We start from the raw sequence: 27,706 nt of genomic DNA, 5'->3' as shown, positions 1-27,706 counted from the left end.
CTATTAGAAGTGATTGTTGGTGCTTGTGCTGGTGATATTACGAGCGGTGATTGCATAGGTAACAGTGATGTTACAGGTCAGTGTAGGTTCCCGTATTTCCAGTGGCTTGCACTACTAAATTAAGTCGTCACTCTCTAATTCTGTAGACGCAGTAACGCTGATCGATCACCAGAGTACCGCCCAGCTCCTTGCCCAAACAAGTGTGTTTCAAACAAATTTTTATGGCCCACAAGATATTTTATGATAACATATCATCTTGAGTCTGGTTTCCGCAGACTCGCGGTCTGAATGTGAGACTCGGCGTGAGTTATGAGTGGGAAAAACTACAGCGGCGTTTTGTATGGAAATTGCGGTAAAAAACCACCAATTTTTAGTCACACCACAAGCGATTGGTCACCTGATAGAGGTTCGTTATATCTAGGTCAGATTGCATATTGCAGTTTGTTGAATAGGGCCTGCGCTGCAGCCACCCTGACCGAGGCACGCAAGTCCCGGTGCACGATCCCACGTACAGTAATGCAACGCAATACCACTTCATAAGAGAGAGACATCTGTATACATTAATATTACTAGTAGCTTCCTCTAGGAACGGATTTTTAGGTAAATAAGTATTTTTGTTCTGATCGTAAATAAGTTATTGCAATTCAGCTGCTTGTCTATGCGGATGACGTGAATATATTAGGAGAAAATCCACAAAGGATTAGGGAAAACACGGGAATTTTACTGGAAGCAAGTAAAGAGATAGGTTTGGAAGTGAATCCCGAAAAGACAAAGTATATGATTATGTCTCGTGACGAGAATATTGTACGAAATGGAAATATAAAAATTGGAAATTTATCTTTTGAAGAGGTGGAGAAGTTCAAATATCTTGGAGCAACAGTAACAAATATAAATGATACTCGGGAGGAAATTAAACACAGAATAAATATGGGAAATGCCTGTTATTATTCGGTTGAGAAGCTTTTATCATCCAGTCTGCTGTCAAAAAAAATCTGAAAGTTAGAATTTATAAAACAGTTATATTACCGGTTGTTCTTTATGGTTGTGAAACTTGGACTCTCACTTTCAGAGAGGAACATAGGTTAAGGGTGTTTGAGAATAAGATTCTTAGGAAAATATTTGGGGCTAAGAGGGATGAAGTTACAGAAGAATGGAGAAAGTTACACAACACAGAACTGCACGCATTGTATTCTTCACCTTACATAATTAGGAACATTAAATCCAGACGTTTGAGATGGGCAGGGCATATAGCACGTATGAGCGAATCCAGAAATGCATATAGAGTGTTAGTTGGGAGGCCGGAGGGAAAAATACCTTTAGGGAGACCGAGACGTAGATGGGAAGATAATATTAAAATGGATTTGAGGGAGGTGGGATATGATGATAGAGAATGGATTAATCTTGCTCAGGATAGGGACCAATGGCGGGCTTATGTGAGGGCGGCAATGAACCTCCGGGTTCCTTAAAAGCCAGTAAGTAAGTAAGATTAAAATTCACAACAATAAGGTATATGTTTACAGATGAAATTATATTCCACATAAAACATATTTTTAAAGTTTTAATGTAATTTTTCGTACATATACAGGGTGTTTCAGGGCTGGTGTTACAAACTTCCAGGAATGATGGGGAAGGGCACATGTGTCAATTTGAGATAAGAAACCCTGGTCCGGAAATGACTGAGTCGAAACTTATAAGCAAAAATATTTGTGTTTGAAATGGAATTGTAATTTGGCACCACGTGCCCTCCTTCCCTTAACCTTTGGAACAGTCGTGGAAAGATGGTAAGGGTCGGATGTCTCCTACGTGGGTACTTGCCTCGATACAATCTGTGAGCTTGTCTACTGTTCCCATTGGCTCATCCGTATTCGAAAATCAGGTCTGCATATTCCGCTCTCGTGTACTTCTCCATTTCACTAGAACTGATCGACTGGATACTGCAACTTGTACACATACACTGCTGTCTACAGACGTGCATATCAGGACCGAGCATGTCCGTTACACATTACGCTATCTGCATTGCTTTAGTGTAGTTTCCTGTCCCCACCCCTCAGACAGCGCACTGAATGGAATACTGTAAGTAGACAACGTAAACAACGTCAGATGAATACAATATGTCTAAGATGTACGGATAAATACACATAAATAAGGTGTACAGAGGAATAAAATTATTTCATTTCCACACAACTATTTTTGCTTGTAACTTTCGACTCAGTCATTTCCGGACCAGGGTTCCTTATCTCAAATTGATACATTTGCCCTTCCCATCATCCTTGAAGTCCACACCTGTGGAGTAACGGCCAGCGCGTCTGGCCGCGAAACCAGGTGGCCCGGGTTCGAATCCCGGTCGAGGCAAGTTACCTGGTTGAGGTTTTTCCGGTGTTTTCCCTCAACCCAATATAAGCAAATGCTGAGTAACTTTCGGTGCTGGACCCCGGACTCAATTCACCGGCATTATCACCTTCATTTCATTCAGACGCTAAATAACCTAGATGTTGATAAAGCGTCGTAAAATAACCCAATAAAATAAATAAATCATCCCTGAAAATTTGTAACACTAGACCGGAAACAACCTGTATGTACAGAGTGGAAGTGAAATAACTCTGCAGAATTTGTGAGCGAATAGCTCATTTTATACGTAACAAATGAGTTTAATACAATTTTGGTGAAGAGTTCTTACATTTAACACACACTTATTCGGTAATTATTGCTAGTAGGATCGTGAATTTGATCCATCTCAATAGAAAATCTAATAATGAATCATTTATCCCTCTGGCGTATTTCAATAGCGTGCATGGTTTTCATGTCAATTTAATTTAAAAACCACTAATTTCAGGCCACTGAACAATCCGACCAGATTGCAAAGTTGTGACCAGAGAGGGAGATGGAAGGTCTTCCTGACTGTATGAAAAATAATAATCAATATCTACCGCCAAATTCGAATTTTTATTACGCGAAAAATATATGAAGAGTCTACTGCAAGAATGATGGATGTCACTTTCTTGTCGAAAATGAACCAAGACTGTCAATGCATAGCTTAAGACATATAGAATGTACATGCAGAGTTATATGGCATTAACACTGATAGTCATTGTCCAATAATGATCGGAAAATCTCAGTTAATGTTTGAGCGCTAAGCATTTCAAACTTTCAATTGCTTCTCCTGCAAAATGTATTCCAAATGACATCCATCATTCTTGCAGTGGACTTTTCATATGAAATTGACATAATGTGACGTACTGACACTTGCAGAACTGCACTTCCTGTTTAAAGAAAGGGTGCTTCCGGCTAATAAAAACTCAGCTAATTAATTAACCAAACATAATAGGGACAAAACTGATATATTTTTGAAAACTAGAAAGTTTAAGCCAGCGATGGGCGTTCGAGTGCATTTGCCCTCCGTGCGCACGGGGAATTCCAAGTGCGAGCGCTGAAGTGTGCCAGCAGCTATAACAGATCTTACAGCTTTTAAATGAGTTAAATTTAGGACTTCAGGGAAAATAAATTCTTAATACAGAATTTCCAGATAGAATTGCAGCTTTTAAGGAGAAATTGCTGTTATGGATACGTCAAATGCAAAAGGGCGAAATATATCATTTCCCATCCTTATCGAAGCGCATAGAATTTTGAACAATGAAAATTTCGAAATGTACGCATGTATTCTATCCGGTCTATTAGAGGAATTTACGTCAAGATTCCACGATTTAGTTTGCCGGGAAATGGATTTACGTATTTTTGCTACATGTTCTGATTCCAACTGATTATTGATAACGCCCCCCCTTGATTATAGTGTGAATTGATTTACCTGCGAGTGATCGAGAGATGCGAGCGAAATATGAGTCAAGGTCGAGTCTTATGCAGTTTTATGACGGATTCCCAAGAGGACGCTTTCCCAATCTGCATAATCTGTGTGAGAAAGTTTTGTGTTTATTTGGTTCCACTTATAGATGTGAACAGTTATTTTCTATTACAAAAATAAACAAATCTCGAACAAGAAATGATGGGCTTTTAACGGCAGTTCTTCGTCTAGCTTGTGCTAATACAGTTTCTCCAAATCTTGAGAAATTGAGTAAAATGAATTAATGTGCAACAGACATGTTTTGTTTTGTGTTTAAGGAAGTGTTTCATTACTTTGTGTTCTTATTTAGTTTGGTAGAATAACATTTTCTTTTGAAACATACAGTACGTACCGCAACTTGAATAAACCGGTTTTCGTGCACTCTATAAGCACACTTCTTTCGTGGTACACCGTGCAAGCACTGAGTGCATATTTCTGCCCAACCCTGGTTTAAGCTTTCAGGTGACACAAAAATAAAGAAATTAAATTCTTTAAGGAAAATTAAAAATGAAGGGTAGGTAGGTGAGTACCTTAAGAGCCAAAAGAATAAAATTTGAAGGATCTCTTTATCACTGCTTCGGCTTCTGTTGCCAGTTTCTTCTTGCTGTTCGTGACTCCTTACCTTTCGTTGCGTTACGTTGCCGTTTGTCACACATCCATCGATCTGTCGTTTGGAAGAAAGAGCGGGCGGGCGCTTTTTGAAGTGGGCGCAAGCATTAGGGAAGTATAAGAACAAGGCCAGTCGCAACGGAGAAACTCATGAATTCAGATGACTATCAGTAATTAGGCTGGAATTGCTTTATTTGGCGGGGGCCCACTCCCACTCGAACCCTTTCCATAATGATCACACCCCCACCCCGGCATTATACGCCATCAATCACGACAGTCAACAGAGAAACCCTCGCCGGTAGCAGTCTTATCACTCCGCTCAATTGTGTGTACGCATTACAATACAGGCCAGGAATCGGAAGGTACGTGGTTTGAATCTCCAAGCAAGCTGATCGGCCGGGATATCCTCTGCAGCTGCAGCCTGTTTTGTTTACAATATATGTTGGACATGGGGTGTTGTGTAATAAAATTGGTCACGGCAAATATTTGCACAGTGAAGGCACTGCAGCTAATCATGAGTACAGCTCCGCTATATAGACTTAAGGCATGTTTGTACTATCAGATACCTGTGGGTTACAATATAGCAAATGAGAAATCTGACTTTGTACACAAAACATTCCTTCAATTATTAGGCTACTCTGATTCTACATGTGTACAACATTATGATTATATTATGACTTCTTGTTTTCTCGGAAACCGTGGTAGCGTGTCACTAATTCTAAAAGGGACGGATGACTAAGTTTTAGTGAAAATTGATGAAAATTTTTATTTTTATTTTCGTGTTGACACTAGAAAAACGGAACCGCCGTTTTATCGGGTACCCTTTGTTAAAATTACAGTTTTCCAACGTTAAATTTACTCTTCGGCCTCCATGTTGTATGATTTTTAACAAATGAAGAATCCACTGCAAGAATGATGAATGTCATTTGGAATACATTTTGCAGGAGAAGCAATTGAAAGTTTGAAATGCTTAGCGCTCAAAGCTTATCTGTGATTTTCCGATCATTACTGGACAATGACTATCAGTGTTAATGCCATATAACTCTATATGTCTTAAGCTATGCATTGACAGTCTTGGTTCATTTTCGACAAGAAAGTGACATCCATCATTCTTGCAGTGGACTCTCCAAATATATTTATACTTTACACTTCTTGAAAAAATTAATCTTTAATTCCCACACTGTGGTATCTGGTAGGATTGAAGAGAAGGCCTTATGGTCTTAATCCTGTCAAAATAAACAAACAAACAAACAAGTAAATAAACAAACAAACAAACAAACACAAACAAACAAACAAATAAAGGATATTACAAAGGATTAATACTATAACCAGGACTAGGATTTATGTGTACCCGGTACTGAAGATGTCCAAAATTTGTACGTATGTATTAAAAGAGTAAAAAATGTGCATATAATCTAATTATAAGGGCTAGAAAGTTCGTACCAAAACACAGTTTTCAGGTTGAGTGCAGTCAAGCATATATTCACGCTGGCTCTATTATACTAGGTGCCTTACACTGTACTTTGTTCACATAAACAACTCACGGTACACCGCAAGAGTGTATGGATGACATTCGTAACTTGAATTACAGCGATATGCACAGTAAGAGAATCAGTTTCATTACGTGCTAACGTTTGCAATGGAGTTGTGTAGTTTAGTGAGAGGTTTTTAACATGGCAGAATTTATATCTTCCAGACACACGATGTTGAATGCAATACTTAAAGATTTGCTGGTATTCATATATCAAGAAATGGAGAAAAATTTAATTGGAAATTATGTCGTGTGGAAATGTAATTAATCTACAAAACGAATATTATTTCAGAGACACTGTGCCACGAAGTATGTGTATATACGGAATAACTCTCTTTGCATGGGAAATATAACAATGAAGAGAGACATTCTACTTCAAAATCTCACTCAAATAGACATAATTTTATTCTTTCTCGATCTATGTACGGTATAATGTTGGTATGTTTCAATACCCCTTCAGACAATTTCTGTATGCAGGAATCACATTGCTGCAGTCCAGAAATATAGAAATGACACGCCGCGTGATGTGGAAAAATGATTACTGTTCAATGTATACAGGGTGATTCGCGTAGAATTTCCGAAGACATTTTGAGCAAATAATATCATAAAAAACATGGGTACTATTCTCAATATTTTCTGAGTTACACTAATTTGAATTTGTTCTTAAAATATCTTTTTTCTTTAGTTTTAAAGGTAGAAGAATATTATAAACAGATAATGAACTATTCAGAAATGTCATTCCTTTAATTGGCTATTATTCTGAAGCTAAAAATGTGTCAATTATTTAGTTGCTTTGCACAGATTTTTTTTTCAAGTTTTAACTAAAAATTACATTATTCTTGCGAACTTATCACAGCAATTGTTATAAACCACACCACTTCTAGAGACTTGATCTGTAATGTCTGTTTTCTGGAAGATCTTTGAAATGTTTCCCATTTGTTTTTCTGATCTTATCTGTATCTCCTTGGTTTAAAATAATAAGTGTATTTTTTCTGTTCGCAATAGGTCCACGACAGCGCAAATTGAATTTGTGGTGTAGGAAAATGAAGTCATCGCTGCACACAACCATTATGTTGGTAAGTTTTATAAACCATTTCTATTAATCTCCACACACTTTTATAATTGGACAATTTAAAATTTGTGATGAGCAAGTATGTGCGTGAGAAATTTCCCGTATGATTATTGAAAGAAAGAAATAATGGAAACACTAGGCGTGCTTAAGAAGAATTTCCATTTCGATCAAAAATAATAATTGGAGATAATGTCTTAAAATTGGTTACAGTGTTATGTTTCTACATAGTTATTTCTTCCTTTTGTGAAAACTAACGGTTACTTATATATATTGAAAAATTATGACAGTCTAAATTAGTTGAAATTGGGATGTACTGACTGGACATACGTACACCACAGACGTTTCACTCCTTTTTCCGCAGTCAGACGCTTTTCCTATAAAAAGGAGTTACAACAAAAGCAGGACAACGGCCAATATACAGTTAAACTTTCGTAGGCACAGTACGTAAACAATAAAATAAATTTAATTAATCAGTATGCGGAAAAATAGACCTATCTAAAACAATTTACAATTCATGTATTGATTTTAACATAAGTCAATTATTAATTACAATAAATAATGCTAGAATTTTCAATCTTATGACTTATCAATTATATATTAACATTTGTTAATACATGTTAAATATAAATAATGTGTAAACGTTTTCGCCTTTTACGGCATCATCAGATACAACTTGCTTCTACGATATCTAAATTACATAGTGGAATTTTTTTTCTCTTATAGTAAACCATCAAATTGATGTTGAATTAATAAGTAATAATGGCTCACGAATTTTATTTATTTTACTTGTAAACATTTTTAGGTTATAAATAAGTCTACATTATTATATAATTTATTTCAAGAAATAGTCTGCCCAGGCATCCTGGGTTGCCAAAAACACAGAATAACACACATATAAGAATAGTAATGATTACAGTAAGATAAATGAGCCAAATTTAAATGTGAACTAGGAGCTTAAGTTTAAGAAATAATAAATTTGTACATATATTTGTAACAATCACACACTAACGAATAGAAAAGGGGGGGTATTATGATATTCCGTATAAATGATTTTTCAGAATTGCCACAGACCCTTTAATGGTTGAAGTAATTATTTTTGGAATGATGTCATGGATTCCAAATGTTTTGATAGTGTTTACAGTTGATCGTGGGATGGTGCCCCTCGCTCCGATCATTAAACCATGTACTTCCCAGGTGCCTTCCATCTGATATTTTTCTCGAAAATACGGAATAGTAGGCTCATAAATTTGTTGTTTTTCTTTGTTGACCTCGGATGGTTGGGTCTGGCTCATCTCAAATCTAACAGTTGGGTCCAGTATAAAGCCTTTACTATTAGTCTTGTCTAGAGCCACGATGTCCGCTCTTCTAATTCCGCCGCCTTCAGACGCAACGCAGTGCACCTCTTCATGGACCTCGAAGGATTTGTTTCTAAGGGCTTGTGCTATTAGTTTTCGGATGTTATGATGGCGTGAATTTCTCAGGAGTTCTCCATGCTGACAGGATCCTAGGACGTGTGCTAAGGTTTCAATCTCGTTGCAGTATCTGCAACGGAAACCGTCCAAGGATCTCCCATGAAGACTTCTCACTGGTGCTACGTTAGCATTCATCTTAATTGCGTCCCGCCATTCAGAGGAAGATAGACCCTCCTTAGAAAAAATCCATTTATTTCCGGGAGTATATTCTTGAAATAAAATAACACCTTTTCCTTTATGTGGAAGCGCACACTAATTATATTCTATTTAGTATTGAAATACATAAAACTCATGTTACAACGGTTTCAGTTACATGTGTATTTTAAATTGTCAAAATTTTAAATTCAATTACGTTTTCGAACTCTGTGTTTAAATATATGATATTGTGTTTATTATATATAGCTCAATTTATGCACAGCTTTGTTGATGTAATTTATATCTTCATTATATATATATATTTATATTTTATATAAAATGAAGATATAGGTCTAAATTACATCGACAAAATTTTACATAAATTTGAAAACGTATTCGAATTTAAAATTGTGATAATTTAAAATACACATGTAACTGAAACCATTGCAACATGAGTTTTATGTATATCAATACTAAATGGAGTATACCTGGGTTGGATAAAAAGTAATGGCAACAGTTCGATATTTCTGACATGGCTTTATTCACAACATTTACGTACCTCCTACATAGTCGCCCCCCTTATTTATTACCTTTTGCCAAATGTTTGGAAGGCGTCGTGCACCATCAGCGCGTCCATCTTTGTTGATGTTCCGTATTGACCGCCCTAAAGCACGGATAAGTTCATCTCTGGTATTGTACCGGGTCCCTCGCAGTGGTTCTTTCACTTTGGTGAAAAGATCGTAATTGCATGGACTCATATCGGGTGAGTACGGAGGATGTTCCAGAATCTCCCAGCGACGCAAGAGGTCCTTGACAGCAGCAGAGGTAGGTATGCCGCTTTGCATTATCATGAAGAATGATGGGGTTCTGTACCCCCAAGTGTCGTCGTTTTCTCCTGAGGGCTGGACGAAGGTGGTGCTGCAGGAACCTGCAGTAGTAGTCCGCCTTGGAGGTACAGCGTGGTGCAGTATTACCCCATCAATGTCATACGCCACAATGAACATCACCTTCACAGCACTTCCAACAAGGCCTTCCCGACACGCTTTAACCCATCGTGCCACTGTGCGATATGGCAACACTGCATCGCTGCATGCTTCACGCAGTCCCTGAAAACATTCTTGTGCACTACGACCTCGTGCCACTTCAATTTTGATCCAGGAACGTTGCTCTAGTTTTGTAAACATGATCTTAGGGCGCTCGCACTATCCCTATGAAAGTCAACGTACTACACACTGCAGTAGATTGACAGAGTACTGTCGCCGCTGGCTACACTAACTCATCTAACAGTCCTTGTTCATGTCCATACAGCTGGAAACTCTCGAACGCACCATCGTCACGTGACAGCAGTGTTGCCATTACTTTTTATCCAACCTATGTATTTAGTTATACAATGTATACTTATTTATGACCTAAAATTTTTTCCAAAAAGTAAAATACATAAACTTATTATTATAACACCAATTTGATGGTTTGGGAAAACAAAAATTCCACTATGTAATTTAGATATTGTAGAAACAAGTTGTATCTGATGATGCCATAAAAGGCGAAAACGTTTATACATTATTTATATTTAATATGCATTAACAAATGTTAATATTAAATTGATAAGTCATAAGATTAAACATTTTAACATTTTATATTGTACCTAAAATAACACATGAAAATAAACAGAAATAAAAGTCTGCAAGGCAATGGCCATTTTTATTCTTGCAAACAGCGGCAACTGTAAAATGATACTGGGAAAAATTAACAATTCCATGTATGAATAATCTGAACATTATGCACACAGTGATCGTGAAGCGAATGAGAGCAATAGCGGAAGAGAGTGTCTGGAATTCTGTTCTCTGCTCTCGATGCTACCCTTTGCATGTTGTTGACGTCATCAAAATTGCAGCCTTTCAGTAGTAATTCAAAATGTCCGGATAGAAGGCAGAAATAACTGTCTGCGCACTTGATACGATCCGTTTGTGCTCAATTTTCTCACGATCGTAGAAAATGAACATCATTTCTTGATTTTTATCATTCTTGGCGAGTTATTGCCTTGGGAAGAAATTACTGACTTCCACTCACTTGTCAGCCTATTGTCAGTTTTAAAATGCCCGAGTTTCTCAATTCCTTTAGCTTTTTTGCAAGTACATTTATGCTCGAACATGCCGAAATGTAGTAATTATACACCTGGTAGCAGCCCCTTAATGGACCTCATTAAAGTACACCTATTCATTAGTGTTCAGGTTTTCCACCAATCAGAAAGCAATATGAAAGCGCAAGTATCGATTATTCTCGGATATGCAATCGAAAGACAACTAGCGAAACGTCACGGAGGCTGGAAATCCAATACTGTCGCAGAAGGTTATGTTCTGTTACTATAATAATTAGCGTTAATTGTAAATAATATTCAAATAAATTCAATTTGTCATCTCGTTTTTCAATGTCTAAATCAATTTTCAGGTTATATCAAGATTAATGTTCATTTTACTCTCTTGATATTATCAAGGTCAATGACATTTTTGTTCCTCGGAAAAAATCAATACTTTCGCTTCTGCGCACATCTCACAATTTATGAGAGATTGGACGAGGTCACTTCCGCTCCCCAGTCAGATAAGAATAATATGAATACTTCTGAATAATTTCAAGTTAGAAATATGGTCCAGCATAAAAAGTCGTATGAAACTTGCCTGTAATGGTAATTAAGACGCTCGTATGAAAATTACGAAACGAGCGCAAGCGAGTTTCGTAAACATAGTCGCGTCTTAATTACTATCATTATAGGCTCGTTGCATAATGTACTATTATGTCATCATAAAATAATTTTAACTGCTTTACAATTCACATTGTTACGTTTATTTGATAAAAGCATCCGCTACGCGTTTCCATGCTTTCTTTTTCTCCTTTATGCAAATGGTGTCCGTTCTCTAATTTTAAATATTATGTCACTTTATTTATATACTAAGACAATTGTTATTTCTCCGACTCAGTATAATTACTATAACAAATATTCTATTCTCCACAGCTGATGTGTAAAAAGTCAAGAGGGCAAAGCTCACCCAAGATTTTCCCGGCATACATTTTTAACACCCCTATTACACTTTTACTACGTCATACTACATTTGACTATGAAAGCGATACCAATCGTGGCTGCTTATTCTACAAATTTTATCACCTCCCTAGCATTTGTCTCTTTGTTTGCCAACACTGTACTTTCAATAATTGTATTTTTTAAATTATTCATGTTTATTTCATCATTCATATTTAATTAAAACTTTTCTATCATTTATCTTATATTATTTAGGTTATGTCATAGCTTCTACTGTATGAGATTATGGATAGTCGTGTATCGGAGATTGTTTAATATATATTGATAATTGAAGTGGAATGCAACTGTTTTAATAAAAATGAAACTGAATCAATAAAACCTTCTTGAATAGTAATCGTCTATAGAGTTCAATGGAGATTGTATAGTTCGCACAACTGGTAACAAGAGAAGAGTAACTGGCAGTAGTGTGTTATGATTAATTGTTAATCATAACACACTACTGCCATCTAGCGGAATATTTGTATTTATGAGCTGGTACAATAATACATTTGAAGGCAGTTTAGTATTTTCTTGAGTCAATGAATATGTTATTGTATTAGAGTACTTTATTTCTTCTAATCTTTATATACTTTCTTGTAATCGTGTAATAGTCAATTAAATCCCTCTCGAATTTTGATTTTCTCTTGATAAATCAAAACTTCTATTGAGATTACTATATATAAAAAGAAAATAGTAACATCAACCGAAGTAGGAGGCAGCGTTCTGAAAGCAGAATTAATGTCAAGGCGTTCTAGATTCTTTTAACTCAATATGTTTAACAATCCGTTACTTAACAAAACCCGAACAGATCTCGATGAAACACGGTCTTTTTAAAATTTTTTTTTAAATTATTAAAAACCCGTTACTTAACAATCCGTTAACCTACTATTAAACGTTTGCTGATGAAACCGGCCAATAATGTAATTGATTAGGCCTATGTACAAATATAGGCGTACATCAAAAGCTTATTAGTAAGTAAATGTTACCATTTCTAAGTCCAGCGCCGTAGCTTCGTGGTCTAAGGCATCATACGTAGGACAAGGTTACGAAATGAGCACTGGTTCGAATGATCATTGGTAAGGAATTTTCTAATTTCGGCCAATGTATGGAGCAGGTGCCAACGGAGCATCGCAATGAATTTGGAAGCTACGTTAGGTAGCTAATTCCCGTTTCGCAAACAGATATAACAGCTGGAAGGATCATCGTATTGGTTGGATGATCGTTCACATTGCTGAGGCATGTGAACTTGAGGTCATAATTCAGCCGGTCGGAATTGACCCTTCATAGGCTGTCCTGCTATGGATTCAAAATAGGCCTAATATTATTTTTATGTTTACGAAATCTAACATTCAAATGTGATGTAAATATAAACAAAACTACTCGTGGTTTATAATGTGACGTCAAGAATATTCTGTCATTCTCATTTATGTCCACGTGCATCAACGTCAGTTAGTGTAACCACCGGTTAAAATTGTCACCTAACCTCTGGTTAAGCATTTTTACAGTGGATCGACCTCGGTTACGACTTAAATAGGAGGTTAACCACAGTAATCTCTAACCGGCCATATTCGAGCGGTTAAAGGAGATAACCAGTGATTAGTAGAGCAAGTAAAGCAAAATGGCGGCCAGAGCCACAGATGTTTATTTCGAAGACGATTATTATTATACAGTACTTGAATTACTTGGATAGAGCATGAACGTGAAGTTTCTTTAGTGGAAAGAGGGAATTCTTACGAGGAATTAGGTGACAGAAAATTTCAGGTGGGATTTCGTTTATCAAAATCTACAAATGGATCACTTGAAATAACACAAAAAGTCATATTTCTCCTATGGTTCGGCTGCTTGTATTACAATTCTATGTAACTGATATTTTCTGTATTTTAAGAGGGAATACTCGAATGTCTCTTTCTCTATGTCACTGGCTGAACAAAGAGAGGTTATTTATGGATCTTAGGATAATGAACAGTTCCTTCGTGTAAATGAGGTGCTTGATCGTATACACATTCCTATTAATCTTCTGCATCCTTTTCATTTATAGATATTCCATCTTTTTATATAATATATTTAAATTCTAGTAATTAAGTCTAGCGACACTTCAACCACACATTGGGATATAATCATTTTTGCATTCAATTTTCTATTTTGTACGATTTTAACCTAACAGCAAAGAAATGCAACTCGCAAATATAACAGCGCCCAAAGGCAAACAAATGCAAAGCGAAAATGTAGGACACGTTCATTTCGATGTAGAACGGAGTGAGCGCAGTCATTTTTAGACGTTGACTATTATCTTTACAGCGGTATGGATGCTTTCCTTTAGTCATTTTGTAGAAACAGTACACCAGCATAGACTTTACTCTGGTTAAATGAGGTGTCAGCTAGCAATGTTTAAGTAATCTGTGATTATGAATGGTGCACACAAATTACATTTTAACCACTGTTACTGTTTAACCGTCGTTTCGTAATCTACGATTATTGCGTTTTTAACCGATGTTGATACACTTCGCCATTAGCCTCACTTCTGTAGAAATTCATTTACTCATACCAATGAAGTTTTACATCTGGCTACTGGTAATCCTTTAAAACGACAGAAATTTACAAGTGGATACTGACTATTCTCTAAGATAGACTCTGATCAATATATCTTCGGGTATTTAGTCGAAAGTTTAAAATCCAGTAGGAATATTAGAATCGCAATGCGAATTATAAGTACATTTGAATACAATAATTTCACTTACGAACACGTTTGTGCGTTGATATGAGCTACAAAGTTTTATTCAATTTTTATGCGTAACGCAAAAAATAACAAAGGAAATTGATGTTTTTGTTGGAGTGGATTGCTGTAATGTGTTTCTGATTTCAAATGGAGGCCCATTAATTTTTTGCTAAAAACAGTTATTTCATTGCGTCATTCGCCGGAAAAATTGACTTATAAATATAGAATGTGAACAAAATTCAGTTAATGCTTCAGGAGAGATCGCTGTAGAGAGAAGGCATATAAAAATCACTTCTTTGATGTCAGAGATACTAAAATCATGCGTTTCCGTGGAAATCCTATAATCAGTAATTTGTTGCATCACAATGCTTTCTCTGCATACTTCGGAAATGAAAACATGCAGACGAGAACTTTTAACAGACTTGTCTGTGGTTGGTTGATAACCAAACCTTCTTATGATATTAATGAATGTTTAATATTAATGTTGTTTAGTGTTTTTTATATTATTTTATCACATTTTATGCCCTCTGCTTGTTTATTTTATATTCTGATTATATTATGTATCCTTCGGAACACGTATTATGTGTCTTTCTCGTGTTAAATCTTACATTACCTTGTTAACATGTTTCAAGATGTATTATGTATGGGCTATTCCATATGAAATCGATCAGTAAAAAACCTCGCATTTTTTAATACTCTAATTTTTTCCCTATTTATACAAGGTGCTGAGGAGAGTGCATTTTCAAAAATATACTATCGAAAGTCAAACAGTTTTCGTACTATTGAGCGACAAATTTAGCGTATTTTATAAAAACAAACCTTTTTCAGCGCTCAGAACTCTGGAACCGTTTACTTCAGAACTTTGAACGAGAGCTTATTTTGAAGCTGACATTTGGTAGGTTATGATAAGAAGTAATACTTATTTTTATTGTATACAGAGGGACAAATAATCTAATTTTACTTACTTTTAGGCTTTTTGCCCATTTGTAAAATTGTAAAAAATATTGAGAAAAAATCTTGCATTATTAAGAGGGATTCGGCATTGTTTGCTTAGTGGCTCGGCAATAAGTTTCGAGGGTAGGCCTATTAAATAAATTATTTTCACACGCCTAGACTTGAACGGCGCAGTACCGCACGCACTGGCCGAGAGCTGAAGATAAGCGAGCATTGCGCGTCATTTTACTCCTGTGTTTATGAAAACTTGTGATAAAGCTAGCCCAGCTATGCGCTACTAGACGAAACATCACGTGTTTATGTCTCCTGGCCTTGCTTGCCTCGGCTAGCTCCCGCCTCACAGTCAGCTGGTTAGTTCACGCGCGTACTATTTATTTCCTTTATTTGACATTTTCAATACTTTCTTATCAACGTCGCACCAGTAAAAAATGTGTGTTCAATTTTTATTGTACCTGAGTTTTTGAATGTACTTCACACTCCCCTTCTACTAATGAAGTTCAACGCCCTCCATACAGATCCAAGACCGCATATACAGTCATAGTAACCTTACAGTTATAGTAAACAGTATGTTCCAAAAATATGTTCGCGTTTTCCAGTAACGGAAGAGCTTTCAATATTGAATCATTTTCGCACAAATACTGCCGTCCATTTGCCTACGTCGCATCCCGGTTTCCCCCACCTGCTTCTATTCGCTTCTCTGTAAAGGCTAGTGGCTGGGATGTCTTAGCTCTTTTCTGAGAACATTTCTGTTAGGAATTGGACGTCTACGTAATATTGTACCCATACAATAAATAAAATAACTTAAATAAAAGGGCCTCGTTAAGTAATTATCTGTCACGTGATTTCCTCCCTTTCTACGACCCTGCGACATAATCACTTGGACGGACAGTAGATAGCATGTCTGAGTAATTTTATCTTTTCGGATAGGGCAGAATTGAAGATTGAATTTATTTACAGTACGTAAGGTACTCTTTTATAGAGTAGGTACAGACTTATTTCAACATGAGTTACTGGTACGAAAGACGAAACTGGTAATTGGGATTAGATACAATAGTCTATAGTGCGACAATATGCACAAAAACTGAAGCCTGTATCGAAATCAACGGCCACCATTTTCAAAAATGTGTTTAAATATCCGTATTATGATTATTTTTCAATTTAACTTCATTCTCTATATTGTACGCTAATGTGCTGTAACAGTACAATATACACTGCATAATTAATACGTCCTAATGGATAGTTCAATTCGTGAGTAAAAACACTAAGTGTTAATACAGTACTGTATTCTGATTAAACAAAAACCTAATGAAAATTATCAAACTCAAATTTGCGATATTTCCTAGTTTACATAAATGGATGAACAACTTTTCTTCCCTCCCATACCTAGTAAAGTGATTTGTATTTTACGCCAGTATCATCGAACTCCGTCTTGGAGGGGGAGCAAGCGGTGTTTCCTGTTCTAGACCTTTAATCAAAAGATATAGCCAGGTTAATATTAAAAATGTTAGTAAAAATAAAATGATGTCCCTGTATTTAAAAATTGCAAGGTCAATTTTCTCTATATTTTGGTCGATTTGAGATGGAATAGCCCGTATTCTATTGATTTTGTCGATTTCACATATTTGTGCTTACAGACTGTAATGATATTCAATAAAGTCATTAAATTCTATAGTATCGTGCCATTGATAAGTAGCAGAAAGAGAACAGTGAAGGATGGTTGTCCGAAAAAAAAAAAAAAGAAAACTGCAGAAGACGAAGTAATGTGATGAAAATGAAGACATTGTTGGAAGGGAAAGTGATGTATATGAGTTGCTGATTGTAACAACTTTTGTGGAGACTTGTTATGCAGCGAGGAGCTGCTGATTGACAGTTGACAGTTGAGAGAACATCCCGTAGCATGCAGTCGGTTATTAACATTGCGCCCACACTGCCTGCGTGGGAGGAAGTCATCTCATATAAATTTAAATCTAAACATCCTACTCACGGTCCTGTGGGACGAACCTCTCGCCAGGAAAATAATATGGGCAGCGTTCCATGACTCGAAATAAAGCGGATTGCTTCGGCACTAAATTTAATTTTGAAGTTAATGTAATATCGTCAATAAGGGTGAAAGTTGGATTCTTTTTTTTAAGTCAGAAAATGTGCCATACAGTTTCTTGCTTAACTAAATGCATTGACTGAGAGATAACACAACAGTGCTCTGTTAATTTCAGGGTTGCCAAAAAAACAGTTTTATCTAAAATAATAACAAATATGTTTTTTTTTGTTTTAAACTGTTTTTAATACTGTTTTAAACAGTGCCATGAAATAGTACGTTCTTAAAAGTAGTTGCCGTCGTTAACTAATGCTGAGTTCTTGGAAATAAAGCCATTATCTCATTTTCTCTCCAAATAGATTATTTATTTACACCAAACATGGGCATCGTGCCTCACTTGAGAATTTGTGCCTCACTTACCTTCACAGAGCTTATCGCTCTGAGTGACATCATCTTCACAGTTCTCCCCTTCTAAACAGCAAAAAAACTCTTCCATTTCTCATGAAATCGTTTTCTAACGCGTACACACTGCTTTGATAATGCCATTATGCCACCACTGATATTGCTTATGAAACTGATATAGAACCTGCCCACGCCTAGGAGCTACGTGAGGGAAGAACGGGGACTGTGAAGATGATGTCACTCAGAGCGATAAGCTCTGTGAAGGTCAGTGAGACCTATTAGGCATTAATAAATTTAGTATACAACGACATTACTCCTTATATCATAAAGAACATGCTGAATTAGAAGGTAAGACAAATTAAATGTTATTTTTTTCGTGCTATTCCGAAGAAAATTTATGATCTTAACATTTGCATAATATACTAAATACGACATTATACCTTAAACACGCTGCATTAGAAGGTACTAGGAATTAAATGTTGTTTGTACGTATCATTTCCAAAAGAAATTTATAAAAAATATCAAATGTGCGTAGAAAACGAAATATGATTTTCTGAAATTATTTTAGGTCGAGTACGTGCAAATCGATTAAGTAATCTTGATAAACGCCAGAATATTCAAGAAAATAAACGTAGAATATTATTGGCTAGTTACGCAATTTCTCGCCTGTGATTTAAATAAATTCAATGATGGAGAAATAGTAAAGAGGTTTATGATTGAAGCTGCCGAATTAATTTGCCAAATTGAATAACATTTTTCGAGTCTCTCACGTTAACCAAGCGTTTTCCTAATAATTCGCCACTGACCGCCTTAGCGATTACGATAAGGTGACGCAGGTCACAACAGTTTATATTTCCCATCCTACTCTGCAGTCTCCTCTCCTAGTAAACAAACTATTTTAAATCGAATGCCTCACGTAACCGAAAATTGTGCCCATGTATGATTTACACCAATGTGCATATACATGCTATAGGATTTTTCAACAGTAATCTCACTAGACGTTTTGATTTATCTAGAGAAAATCAAAACTCGAGTGGGATTTAATTGACTATTACACGATTAGAAGAAAGTATATAAAGATTAGAAGTAACGAAGTACTCCAATACAATAAAATATTAATTGACTTACGAAAATACAATTGTCTTCAAATGTATTATTGTACCATCTCAACATTATAAATATTACGCTAGATTCATGCTAGATGGCAGTAGTGTCTTTATACAGACACTGTAATGATTACTATATAATAAATCTTAATATTAAACAATCTCTGATACGTGACTATCCATAATATCTTATAGCAGAAGTTCTTTTTATCCTCTCAGAGCAGAAGCTATAACATAACCTAACTAATATACACAAGTGTTAGAAAAGTTTTAATTAACGACGATGACATAAAAAATAAACAGGAATAATTTTAAAAGAAATAATTATTGAATGTACAATTTTCAAATTTGAATGTGGTTGGTGGTTGAATTGATGTTATATTGGACGTGTGCATTATAGATGTGGAACTCGTTGATTTAGGCCTACATGGTGTATTCAACTTATTCAGGATTTCCGAATGGTGCTCTTCATTTATTTGTAAATCGGATTTCAGAAGATGCATAGGTATGATCAGTGATTTTTATTAATTCTTGTTCTTGAATGCCAATGCGAGTCATATTTGAAACTGCTGTGCATCGACTGGAGTGGTTTGTAATTTTATATATATTTTTGACGTCCAGACCAGCGCAGTTTCAAATGTTGGCAAACAAAGAAACAAATGCTAGGGACGCGATAAAATTAAACAAATGCTAGGGACGCGATAAAATTGTGCGATAAGCAGCCATGATTGGTTGAAATACGTCCTATCGTACCGTTTTATTGGTCAAAAGTAGTATGACGTAGTAAGAGTGTAATAGTCAATATAAAAGTATTATACTGTCGCACACAGTGGGTTAAATAAAAGGGGTAGACATGATTCTGAAGACTGCACAATGGACAAAGTGGTGAAGAAAAAATTCCAATTTTGTTCATATGTCTTGACAGTCATACCCTGTGAGTGACCGAAAGGATGCTACTGCACTTTTCCTTGGATACTCAGGAATGATCTTTTGTACACTGAGACACCCCCATCTTTTGTTATTTGAAATTTCGTGGGAATGATTCACCTTGATATCTTCAAAATTATAGAGCTGACATGTTTTTAAACATAAAACATGTTTTATACGTAGGGATGCCAGATGGGTACTGCAAAATTTAGCGAAATTCCCGATTTTTAAAGAAAAATTCAGGAAACAGGCATTTTAGAGGTTTTAAAATTTATCACTGGCTATTAAATTATAGTCCCGTCGCTCTAATTTCCGGCAGCCAATCACGTTGCAGGTCGGCTACATTTTAAACGTGTGCGTCTTGTGATTCGCTGATGAAGATGTTAAGCATTTCCTAAGGCTCGATAAATACTTAATATAATCGCCTGCCATTTTGGCTCTTTCGTTGGCGTTCGCAGAAAGCACACGAGGACATTATTTTCCCCTCATTTATTTGCTCAATTACAGTGCGTTTGATTTATTATGATAGGAGCAACGACATGATAATATTTAACGGTGTGGCAAATAGATCCCTCGTCTGGTAGCTCAGCAACGAAAGAACAAAAATGGCGAACGATACTGCCTACCTAGACTTTATTGAGCCTTGACTTCCTAAGACGTAAGAAAAGAGCAGGAGTCACGCCGGGAATAACAGCGTCGCGACTATAGATAAGGTTGTTCATGAAATTAATGTCCTACTAACTGAAAAAGTAAATAAGTTTTACGAAACTTAATGGTGAGTTTCATAAAAAATCAGTGTTTTAAAATTTACATGAGTTTGATTGCTTATATTTCGCTGAAGATCTAGCATCTATTAGGTTAGGTTACGTGGCTACGGGCGGGTTAGGACGACCCTTTGCCATACTGAGGCCTATTGTGCACCCCGAAGTGTATGGGATGAATGAGGATGAGGGTGTACTAGCCCACCGGCCGCATGTGACCCCTCATCCGCTCACCCAGTGGGGGCCTCCTACCCTTCCCCGCTCTAAGTTCATACCGTCAAGGTGACCAAGCAGCACAGGATACATTCCAATGGCCCTTCCAAGGTGTCGAAGCGTCCTTGGAAGTGCTCTTAAGGAATGAATCCTGGCAGAGATATTGCGGAAGACTGGGAACTCAGGAACGGTTGTAGAGAGGACGCCCCCTCCTGTAAGCGGATGAAGACCTGAATGTGGCTATTGAATGAGATGAGAAAGATGAATGATATGATAGGAAAATATAAATTCTTTTTCTCCACGGAAGGGGAAGGGAAAATGGACAGTGGCAATGAAAATTCCAAGCCTCATTTGCCTAAGTAACTGTGGCAAACTACGGAAAAAACATAGTCATGTTGATCGGTCCGGGAATCAAACCATGGACCTTCCGGATGAGAGTCCCATGCGGTAGGCATGATTCAACTCGCACCGTAGCATCTATTAACAGTGAGAAATAATTTTTTATGCTCGACCATGCCGAAATGTAGTAATTATACACCTGGCAGTAGCCATTTAATGGACCTCATTAAAGTACACCTATTCATTATCAGGTTTTCCACCAACCAGAAAGCAATATGAAAGCGCAAGTATCGATTATTCTCGGATATGCAATCGAAAGACAACTAGCGAAACGTCACGGAGGCTGGAAATCCAATACTGTCGCAGAAGGTTATGTTCTGTTACTATAATAATTAGCGTTAATTGTAAATAATATTCAAATCAATTTCCAGGTTATAGCAAGATTAATGTTCATTTTACTCCCTAGATTATATCAAGGTCAATGATATTTGTTCCTCGGAAAAAATCAATACTTTCGCGTCTGCGCACATCTCACAATTTACGAGATTGCACAAGTTCACTTCCGCTCCCCAGTCAGATAATAATATGAATACTTCTGAATAATTTCAAGTTAGAAATATGGTCGAGCATAAAAAGTCGTATGAAACTTGCCTATAATGGTAATTAAGACGCTCGTATGAAAATTACTACCATTATAGGCTCGTTTCATAATGTACTATTGTGACATTATAAAAACAGAAAGATTTATGGCCGTGTGCACCATTCTCGATCATCTAGCCCGTTTATCAGCAATCACGGAAACATGGTTAATTCTTGACAATGATCAAGTTACAGATGCGGTGCACCGACATTTTCCCTCGATCAACTCAGTACCGTCAGCTGACGGTACGCTCGCTTGAGAAGAATCATCTGTGCGATAGGTTACCGCATATAAAACAGCGAACGAACGCACTTTGTCAATTATCGCTTCGTTTTTGTTTGTCGGAGTGCTTTCAAACATCCTCGCAGTTTTCAAATAACAAGTTTCAATAATCATGGAAGAAAAAAAGAAACGAGCACCGAACGTCTCACAGTTCGAAGTGGGAATTCCTTTAGAACTCGTCAGCAATTATGCATCCATGTTACAGAATAAAAGTACTGACGGAAGTTCTCTAAGAGAAAAGCAGGCTACCTGGTTGGATTTAACCTCACAATTCACATGAGTTATACGTGTTTACATAATTCCACATAATTTGTAACGTAATTTACACAGTGGTTATTTCATATTATTGATAATAATTGGGAAAATTTCAGTATACGGATACCTCACTGACAATTATCTTGAAATAGGCTACTAAAAAGAGCAGATTTGTGTTTGTCGAATGCTCATCTTGCTTACGAAAAGACACATTTCAGTGCCAATAATTTATTTGGGAAAATTTCAGTATACGGATACCTCACTGACAATTATTTTGAAATAGGCTACTAAAAAGAACAGATTTGTATGTGTTTGTCAAATGCTCATCATTTTGCTTACGAAAAGACACATTTCAGTGCCAATAATTTATTTGGGAAAATTTCAGTATACGGATACCTCACTGACAATTATTTTGAAATAGGCTACTAAAAAGAACAGATTTGTATGTGTTTGTCAAATGCTTATCATTTTGCTTACGAAAAGACACATTTTAGTGCCAATAATTTATTTGGGAAAATTTCAGTATACGGATACCTCACTGACAATTATTTTGAAATAGGCTACTAAAAAGAACAGATTTGTATGTGTTTGTCAAATGCTCATCATTTTGCTTACGAAAATACACATTTCAGTGCCAATAATTTATTTGGGAAAATTTCAGTATACGGATACCTCACTGACAATTATTTTGAAATAGGCTACTAAAAAGAACAGATTTGTATGTGTTTGTCAAATGCTCATCATTTTGCTTACGAAAAGACACATTTCAGTGCCAATAATTTATTTGGGAAAATTTCAGTATACGGATACCTCACTGACAATTATTTTGAAATAGGCTACTAAAAAGAACAGATTTGTATGTGTTTGTTAAATGCTTATCATTTTGCTTACGAAAAGACACATTTCAGTGCCAATAATTTATTTGGGAAAATTTCAGTATACGGATACCTCACTGACAATTATTTTGAAATAGGCTACTAAAAAGAACAGATTTGTATGTGTTTGTCAAATGCTTATCATTTTGCTTACGAAAAGACACATTTCAGTGCCAATAATTTATTTGGGAAAATTTCAGTATACGGATACCTCACTGACAATTATTTTGAAATAGGCTACTAAAAAGAACAGATTTGTGTTTGTCAAATGCTCATCATTTTGCTTACGAAAAGACACATTTCAGTGCCAATAATTTATTTGGGAAAATTTCAGTATACGGATACCTCACTGACAATTATTTTGAAATAGGCTACTAAAAAGAACAGATTTGTATGTGTTTGTCAAATGCTTATCATTTTGCTTACGAAAAGACACATTTCAGTGCCAATAATTTATTTGGGAAAATTTCAGTATACGGATACCTCACTGACAATTATTTTAAAATTAAAAAAAAAAAGCAATTCGTCTGTGTATGTCGAATACGCATCATCATGCATACGAAAAGGAAGTTTTTAGTGTCAATTTTATTTTGTGTGCACAAAGTTGGAATTTTGGAGTAAGAGGAAAAGGAATGTATCTGAATTTTATCTATTTATTTTGTGTTCACAAGGTTGGAATTTTGGAGTAAGAGGGAAAGGAAGGTAGCCGTATAATTTCTCTTAATTCAAGCGTAAATAGCCTAATTGTCCAAAACGTCATGTAGGTCCTAATAGTTTCAAAAGGCAAATCTATAGCTAATAAGTGATAATCTCGCATTCTGCAAAATGGTCATTTATTTTGCTATATTATTACCGGCATAGAATAATTAATTTATTATTATGTTAACAATATTGGACAATTAGGCCTTAATAATATTTTGTCCTCAAGTAAAGTCCCGATCTTCCAAAGCAGAAACATATATAAAACATTAGTCTATTTTGAGAAAAAAGAACATTTTTATTATTCATCTACAAACTTACTCTTTCTACAATAACACCAATTCTATTATTTCCGCAGTGATTTGCGTTTTCAAGATACATCATTTCATCTTCAATTCCATGAAGCACGTCAAATCGTGCCGCCATTATGATTTTCTCGACTTGACCATATTCAAGATAATCGGTCCCACATCCGTGATCAAATTTGATCATCATCAACTCGCTTGTTTAAGTTTGATCGAGATTGATACTCCGCAAATTGGCGTTGAAGATGGTCAAGTGCCGACTTAACCATGGTCAAATTTTAATCGAGAATGGTGCACACGGGCATTAAACGTGTTTAAAACTTGTTTTAGTCAACGGATATCATGTTAAACACTTTTTAACACAAGGGTGATATTATCATTAATTTAACAATGTATCACTAAAAAACTTTATTGGTTTTCTTATCAAAACTAGTAAAGCAGAATTATCACCGCGGATACAATCAACCTTTCCTACTTTTTGAATAGGAACAGCAATAAATTTTGCTGTAATATGTTGAATTAGAACATGACATCACCCTTAAGAGCATTGTGGCATTAAGGGACACGGAAAATGTTCTTTCAGTGAAGGTATCGAAATCGATGTTTGCAGCGTAGCTGTGCAATACTCTGTAATCATGGAAAGTGTGAAAAGAAAGTCAAATTGGAAACTGAAAACTTTTCTGATTACTTCTATGTAGTTATGAATGTTGAACACAACATGAAACTGCCTGTACACGGTTGTGGTGTAAGATGCGATTTTGTCGTTTCTGACTTTCACTGAGACGGCGATTTGATCTCAGTTGTGTTTTAAACTTTTTTTCAGAACCATGGTTGGCGTTACAGACGCGACTTTTTTTTAACACTCGAGTGGAATCGTCATTTGATGGAAAAGTAATTGCGTTCAACTTCTACGGAGAAGTTCTCGATTTTAAACACATTTCCATATTCAGCAGATAGTGTTCAGGTGCGAGTAGTTGCTTGTTTGAATGATCTACTGAAATGGTAAAATTCGCCGGAAATGTGTTAATTGCTTTTGCGTTAATTTTACAATAGCTCGTCGGCTTAGAAATATTACTGAGAATGTAGTTTTTGTTCAAAGTATGGCTGCAAATTTGTCGGAGGAAATATTGTATAAGCGCAAATGACCATGATATAGCTGTGAAACACGTGGAGAATACATAAAAGCGTAAATTTGACAACATAGCTGCTGAAATAATCTAATTCTATTCATATATTGACTTACAATATATATATATAATATGATATGAAATGAAACGATTGTACTCACACATAATATTTAGTTGCAAAAAAAAATATGAAATGAAACGATTGCACTCACACATAATATTTAGTAGCAAAAAATGGATATATATATATATATATATATACATAATTTCAGGTATGTATTTCCCACATGTAGACAATCAAAATAGTTCATTACAACATGTGTCCGGAAATGCTTTATTTCCGAGTTATGGCCTTCACAACATTGAAATTCACCGGAACGTTTTTCTTTCCGCAGGTCTTTGCCGTCAAAGGAGACATTAAGAGGGCACTCTGACAGTTCATTCCGAGGCGAAGGTTATATTCAGTGTTGTGTAGGCGTTAGACTGTGCGACATATATTCAAATCAAGAGCTGGCAGAGATACACTTCATGTACGGTAAGGCGGACGGCAATGCTGCGCTGACTCGTTTGTACCAGGAGAGGTACGCACAGCGACAATGTCCAGATCGGAAGACATTTGTACGTCTCCATTACCGTCTGTGCGAGTATGGAAAATTTAACTCTCCCGGTTTGGGAAGGGGACGACCAAGATCTACAACTCCAGAAGTACAGGAGGAGATTCTGGAGGCTGTGAACATGACTCCTCCTATCAGCACACGAAGGGTAGCCTCATACGACTGTCTGGAGACTGTTGAAAGTGTATCAATTGTATCCTTATCATTTGAAACGTGTACAGGCCCTGGCACCAGCAGATTACCCTGCACGAGTTAGGTTCTGTCAGTGGTTCTTGCAGCAGTGTGGTGGAAATCCGAACTTTCCTGCCTTAGTATTATTTACAGATGAAGCACAGTTCACACGAGATGGCATAACAAATTTCCACAATCAGCATGTATGGGCGTATGAAAACCCACGTGCAACTGTTCCATCTCATCACCAGGTGCGGTTCTCCCTCAACATGTGGGCCGGTATCATTGGTGATCGATTAGTTGGACCCCATGTACTTGTAAACAGACTTACGGGGCAGGCGTACACGAACTTCCTGGAAAACACCATTCCTCATGTTTTAGAAGACACTCCACTGATCAATCGTCAACACATTCACTTCTTGCATGATGGCGCTCCTGCACACTTCAGTCGTACGGCTCGCCGGTACTTGGATCGAAGGTTTCCTGATCGATGGATAGGTAGAGGTGGCCCAATTGCTTGGCCTCCACGCTCACCTGATCTGAACCCTCTCGATTTCTACTTGTGGTGCCATTGAAAATGATTGGTTTATTCGTCTCCGGTGCCTGATTTGGAATCCCTTCGGAATCGAATTGTGGCATGTTCTGAGGACATACGCAATCCTACTCCTGGAGTTTGGGTTCGTGTTCGCAGGTCAATGAGACATCGATGTGAGGTCTGTATTCAAGCAGGAGGTGGACATTTTGAACATCATCTGTAATGACAACGACCTGCGGGAAAAAAAACGTTCCGGTGAATTTCAATGTTGTGAAGGCCATAACTCGGAAATGAAGCATTTCCGGACACATGTTGTAATGAACTATTTTGATTGTCTACATGTGGGAAATACATACCTGAAATTATGCCCCGTATTTTTTAAACAGCCTATATATAGAGTAGTTTATTGACTTTACTGGCTTTGAGCCAGAGGCCGTCTTAGGGTCTTATACGCGCAGAATGCCCTCTCCAGCCATTGTACATAAATAATAATAAATATATATTTACATACTGTATATGACACTATTTATGGCATGAGTGCCAGTAGGTGTGTGATTGCAGTGATTGGTTTTTTTTAATTATTTATTTATTTTTTATTTTATTTTATTTTTATTTTATTTATTTATTATTTTATTTATTTATTATTTTTTATTTTGGTGTAGGCCTAATTTGTTAATTTGCGATGCTTAAGGAATGGTGAACGGGACAAGAGTTCGGGATAAAAGATATCAGTTGGCAGACAGCATTAAGATATTATATGGGGAGATTAAGAGGAAAGCAAGAAATTGGGAAGGATGGGAAATGCTGGGTTTGCAGTTAAAGACCTGCTCTTGGGCAGAACACTGTACATACATACATACATTTTTTTTTTAGTTTCCTCTTCCGGTGCCAGAAGCGTCTGAATCGTTATGGAGACTTTCATGGTTTAGTGTTATTTTATTGATCTGCCTCTCTGTTGCTGTCGTGTGTCCTCTCAGACAGTATTCAAATTTCCAATACGTGTTTGCGGTTTTGTTTGTGTTT

At 36.4% G+C, this 27,706-nt stretch overlaps 1 long non-coding RNA gene across 1 annotated transcript in view; it reads left to right on the top strand.

Annotated features, from left to right (window-relative positions):
- LOC138707276 (uncharacterized) overlaps window positions 1-27,706 on the top strand; it is a 568,249-nt gene that overhangs the window by 107,240 nt on the left and 433,303 nt on the right. The window contains exon 2 of the long non-coding RNA XR_011334147.1: window positions 6,981-7,051. This is a non-coding gene — a long non-coding RNA (uncharacterized lncRNA). The remainder of the gene's footprint in view (window positions 1-6,980; window positions 7,052-27,706) is intronic.

This window comes from Periplaneta americana, chromosome 10 (assembly GCF_040183065.1).
Source record: "Periplaneta americana isolate PAMFEO1 chromosome 10, P.americana_PAMFEO1_priV1, whole genome shotgun sequence".
NCBI classification, from domain to species: domain Eukaryota; kingdom Metazoa; phylum Arthropoda; class Insecta; order Blattodea; family Blattidae; genus Periplaneta; species Periplaneta americana.
The sequence above is the reverse complement of the archived record's forward strand: the minus strand, read 5'-3'. Positions and strand labels throughout refer to the sequence as shown.